This window comes from Astatotilapia calliptera, chromosome 4 (assembly GCF_900246225.1).
Source record: "Astatotilapia calliptera chromosome 4, fAstCal1.2, whole genome shotgun sequence".
In the NCBI taxonomy this organism is placed as follows: domain Eukaryota; kingdom Metazoa; phylum Chordata; class Actinopteri; order Cichliformes; family Cichlidae; genus Astatotilapia; species Astatotilapia calliptera.
Genome location: NC_039305.1, coordinates 26,898,148 through 26,902,947, shown reverse-complemented (window position 1 = coordinate 26,902,947; position 4,800 = coordinate 26,898,148). Strand labels below are relative to the sequence as shown.

The 4,800-nt window shown below is 39.6% G+C and overlaps 1 protein-coding gene across 2 annotated transcripts in view; it reads right to left on the bottom strand.

Moving 5' to 3' along the window:
• LOC113020073 (prostaglandin E2 receptor EP1 subtype-like) overlaps window positions 1–4,300 on the bottom strand; it is a 7,765-nt gene extending 3,465 nt beyond the window's left edge. The window contains exon 1 of one of the 2 annotated variants that reach the window (XM_026163747.1): window positions 4,076–4,300. The gene's annotated coding sequence lies outside the window, so the exon portion shown is untranslated. Of the gene's footprint in view, window positions 1–487; window positions 705–4,075 lie in introns of those variants that run through there. The other variant, XM_026163746.1, reaches the window with a different exon arrangement.
• Window positions 4,301–4,800: the final 500 nt, after the last annotated feature.

Sequence of the window (4,800 nt, the reverse complement as noted above, 5' to 3'; positions counted from 1 at the left end):
CATCAAGAAACTGCTACACACATTCCTTTAAAGTGTAGTTACAGTACAGCAGAGGCAGCAACAAAACTATCACTAGGTTAAATCAAAACAGAGGAAATCATACATGCAGACTCGCGCATGCTGCAGAGACAGCAATCTATACACAGGGGAGAAAAATTATGTCTTCTAATCTAAACACTTTGAGAGTCCGTCTGTCCATCAAAAGACATTTAAAGATTTAGTTGTGGTTTGTTTCTTTATCTGAACCCCATATTATTCTGTGCCTGCTAACATATCATCAGAAACATGAGTAAAAAAAGAACTATTAAAAAATGCTGAAAGCCCATAAGGACACACAGAAGTTTAGTTTAGTCGTTTCTTTTACATTTTTAAAGAGTTTGCTTTAAAGTGGGCAGTCATAGGTTTTCTATCTTCTGATATAAAAGAAGAACAAAACACACACACATTTTTCATGTAAAGTTAACATTTTAAAAGCTACTCTGCTTACCTGTGCAATGTAAAATCCATGGGAATGATTCGATGCATGTGAAAGCACGTTAATCCAAGCTGTTTTTTATTTTGTCTTGTTTTGCGCCCGAGAACGATGACTCCTTCACCTGGAGTGTTTCCTCATTAGAAAACTACGTAATGAGCTCCTCTCTCAGAACAAGCAGCCTCTCTGTTGCATTGCACAAGCATGTTCTCTGTGAGGCGCGAGTGCGACTGGCTGCTTTTATACTAAAGAGCTGCACCGTGCACACACCGCCTCTGGGAGTCTTAGTCATTGAAAATCACTTATTTCCTGCAGACAGACAGACTTTCATGAGTGCAAGGAATGAACGGGCTAGAAATCCCATGTCCCACATATGAATATTTTAAAATCCGGCTGTCTCGGGCTCCACCTCACCAAACAATACAGGGGCTCAAATGTTAAGCCTACAACTATGTGTAGATTCTGAAATCTACATGGACAGACCTGCACAATTCTGCAGGAATACAAAAAGCTTCTTTAGAGTGTCTCTTTTAATGTGCAGTGATGAAGCTGCTGACTGAAATAAATCTGACTTTGCATGGCAGCAGTCTTCTAAGGATGTTTCAAATTATATTTTCTGTCACCGCTAGAAAGATGACTCTTTATATTAAACATATTAAACCAAAGTGTCAAAGAACAAACCCACAGTTTGCGCGAGTAATTCAATATGAGTCCCCTAAATTCCCCATTTCAGACACTTTTTTCTTCCCCTGACTCTTTATGATGTCACAGAGAAGGGCTAGCCCTCTACTGTGAGGACAGAAGTGCCACTAACTTGCTGTTTAAACCATATATTTTTGTGAGGGGCAAGTCAATCACATGAAAGTTGGCTTAATGGCAGGACGAAGCGAGTGAAAACAGCTTGTTTCACACTACGGGTGAACTGAGGGGCTTACAGCATAAAGGCTTATTTTGCATTACTCAAGTTCAAGACGCAAAACATTAAGTTAGAAACGATTAAAATGCCTCCTTTGATTTACTTTAATCTGCATTCCATATTTGCTTTTGCTGCTAAAGAGACGTGTCTGTGTCTGTTGATCCTTTAGAAATTAAAACACGCACTCCGTTCTCCAGAGACTCATCTGAACAACATCAGCAGCTCTGTGGTCAGCTCTCATCAATGTAAACCAGCTGTGCTCCCACCGATACAAACATGTCTGCTTCAACCTCTGGGGCCCACAGCTGCAACATCGTGATTTTCCAGTTCGCCAGAGGACCAGACAGACTGCTGATAATAAACTGCTAAGACTGCACTCAGTTGATGAAAAGAAGGTATCCGGAGCTACTCGGATTTCCAACATCGCCAATCGGCCGTATCTCTGCACTTAAGAAACTAATGAAATTCCTCTTCGAGCAAGAGGACGTGTTATTATACTGTTACCTTATATCAAAACAGCATGAGGAATCTGCTGTCAAATGATAAGGCTAATGTACACAATACACCTCTATGTTCCTAGACACAATGCTGCTGCTATGTGTGTGGAAAATCCGCTTTGACTGGCAAGGAAATGAAGTGAGGAGTGTGCATGTATACCGGATCAGTTCAATCAAAAAAACACAAGTGCTCTTTCACATCTAAGCTTGTGAACTGCATGTGTAAGTGTCCCACTGAATGACACAGCATGCCATTAGAGATAGGTGCAGCTAAAGCACCATTAGCTTGGGTTAATGCAGTCCTGTCCGGTTTTAAAACCTTGCACACGTATAACTAAATGGATGAATTCAGTATTCACGAATGGGAAAGAGCTTGGGTGGAGAGACGGAGGTGCAGATGAGTGATCCACTGATGAGGGAGGCTGTTAGGATGGTTGGACAGGAAGTTTGCTGTGGGGAACAAAAACGGAAAGGTTGCCAACTATGGACCGTTTTCCATCTACAGAGCTATGCCAAAATGAGCCATAACTGTGACCTAACAGGACGTCATTTTCTTTCCCCCTTTTTTCTTTAGTAGCAAAAAAACAGGCTGTTAAAGGTCTGTAACAACACATGCACTCATGCTGTGATCAAATATGCCAAAAAGATGTTTATTTTTCTTCTTTTTAGGCCTTATGAGTAACCGAGTCCAATTACAGTGCTATACAAAAATGTGTTTTATTTAGCCGTAAACATTTAATTCCAGATCACATGCCAAAACATACTTTAGGGAGAATGTTTCCTTGAAAACGAGATCAAAGTAAAAGCTAACAAACCCCCCCCCAAAAAAAAGGTGGCTTTAAAAACATCTTTTCCATCTCTGGATGTGTGCTGGGCTGTGTACAGAAAACCGCACGACAAAAACAGCTGTAAGTGCGCCTTTCATGTGATTTTGTGTCACAGTGAACAGCAGACGTCAGCTAAGCAATAATTCTTACTGTTCTTAAAACAAACTTTACCTGATACCTTAAATACCAGAAGGCCCACCCATGCCAGCGGTCATGTTTTGGACCTTGAACGCCTGGCCTCATTGCACAGGAAACTTCTAGGCTGAATGGCATTGCCCGTGGCCGAATATAAACAACAAGAGTTCATTAGAAACACTGACCTTTGCAGGAAGTCCCATGTTTTCCTATATTTACTTCTTGTTTGGACATCTACTGAAAAAGTCAGTGCCCCTTCTTTCACGCGGTCTGTCTACAATGAGGATCATTTTGTGACAGTTTCAAGTATGATGAGGTTTAAATGCTGCTTGTTTGGCAGACTGATATCTGGAATTTATTTAGTAGGAAACCTCATAATTGCCATATTTTAGAAACAAAATTTTTGCATAATTGCACGTTTTGCCGTTTGGTTTGGTCTAACTCAGTGAAAGCGTGTTTGTCGAAAACAGAGACTAGAAAATTTGGAGAAATTTTGACTTGCACTTTGCTTTAAGGCTCTGAAGACTTCCTCCAACTTTACTGTAACACTTTCAGTACATAAATGAATGCAAATACATGTGCAGTGTATGAACGATTACACAGACAGCAGCATCCTGATGTCGTTGCTCGCTGTCATTTCTTCTGAGCTGTGTGGTTGCGACGCCTTTGAGCTTTTATGTTTCTGAGGAACATTTTTTTCTTGAAAGTGACAAAACAGAGACAACTCTGCAAAACAACAGTGTGGGTGGCCATTTCTGTGGAATTAGCCCCTATTAATCTTCACAAGTCTCTTGGTTCTTCTTCTTCTCTTCTTCTTCTCCTTTTTTGGTAAAAAGCCTTTAAATGCTGTCAGCGTTTAAAGAGGTGAAGCTCAACTAATGGCAAAATATTAAGTTAAAATGGAGTATACAAAAAATACTGGGCTGAGAAGAGGATTTCATTTTTTGTTTGTTTGTTGTCCACAGTGGCCTAGACACACACACACACACACACACACACACACACACACACACACACAAAGCTCACAGAACAAAAACAGTTACAGGGGAGACAATAACACGATGAACCAGCAGCAGAAGTGACAAGCTAACAGCTAGCAGACAATAGCAAACATATATCTACAGCCCTGTATGACTCATGTAACTAAAACACTCATTAGAAGAAAGAAAAATAAAAATAAAAATAAAATAAAATAATAAATAAATAAATAAAATAAAACACACATTACCTGTATGTTTTTCTCCTCATGATTCAGATGATTTTGATTTCAGTTTCTGTCCCTTACACACTACACTTCCACAGTGCTCCATGAGATTTTTTTTTTTTTCTACTTTCATGGTGTTTTATCCAACTTCTTTTTATTCAAGTTTAGGATTATATACCCAAAAGACACCAACGGAGTCACCAATTAGCCACCCATATGCTATGTAACTGAAAGAACCTGTGATGGACCAGGCAGTGAAGGAAAGTCGGACACAGGTTAAAGTCCATTAAAGGTTTTTTATTTAACCCCAAAATAAAATTGGTTAAACTATACAGAACATTTTTAAACTTGGGCCCATAAAAGAGGTCAAAATAACAGAATTCTACTCAAAAACGGGCAACAAATGATACTGCTAACTAAAAAAACTGACCTACCTAACCGAGATACAGGAGAAACTTAAATAGTGGCTGATCAGCCCACAAAAACACAAAAGGAGTAAACCTAACTAAAACTAACATAACAAATTCTATCCCCCCCCCCCCCTCATGGTCCAGAATCGTGGTATGACCCAATTGGCAGGCTTGCTCCGCCCCTTTTCCACCTCTTGGCTCATCAATCAAGGGACCGGAGCAGCTGCCACGGACATAACTCAGAAAACAAGGAAATTAAATCATACATACATAACAGTGTAAACTAAAATGCGCACACTTATTTTATAATACAGTATTATGTGAGTATGTAAATTAATT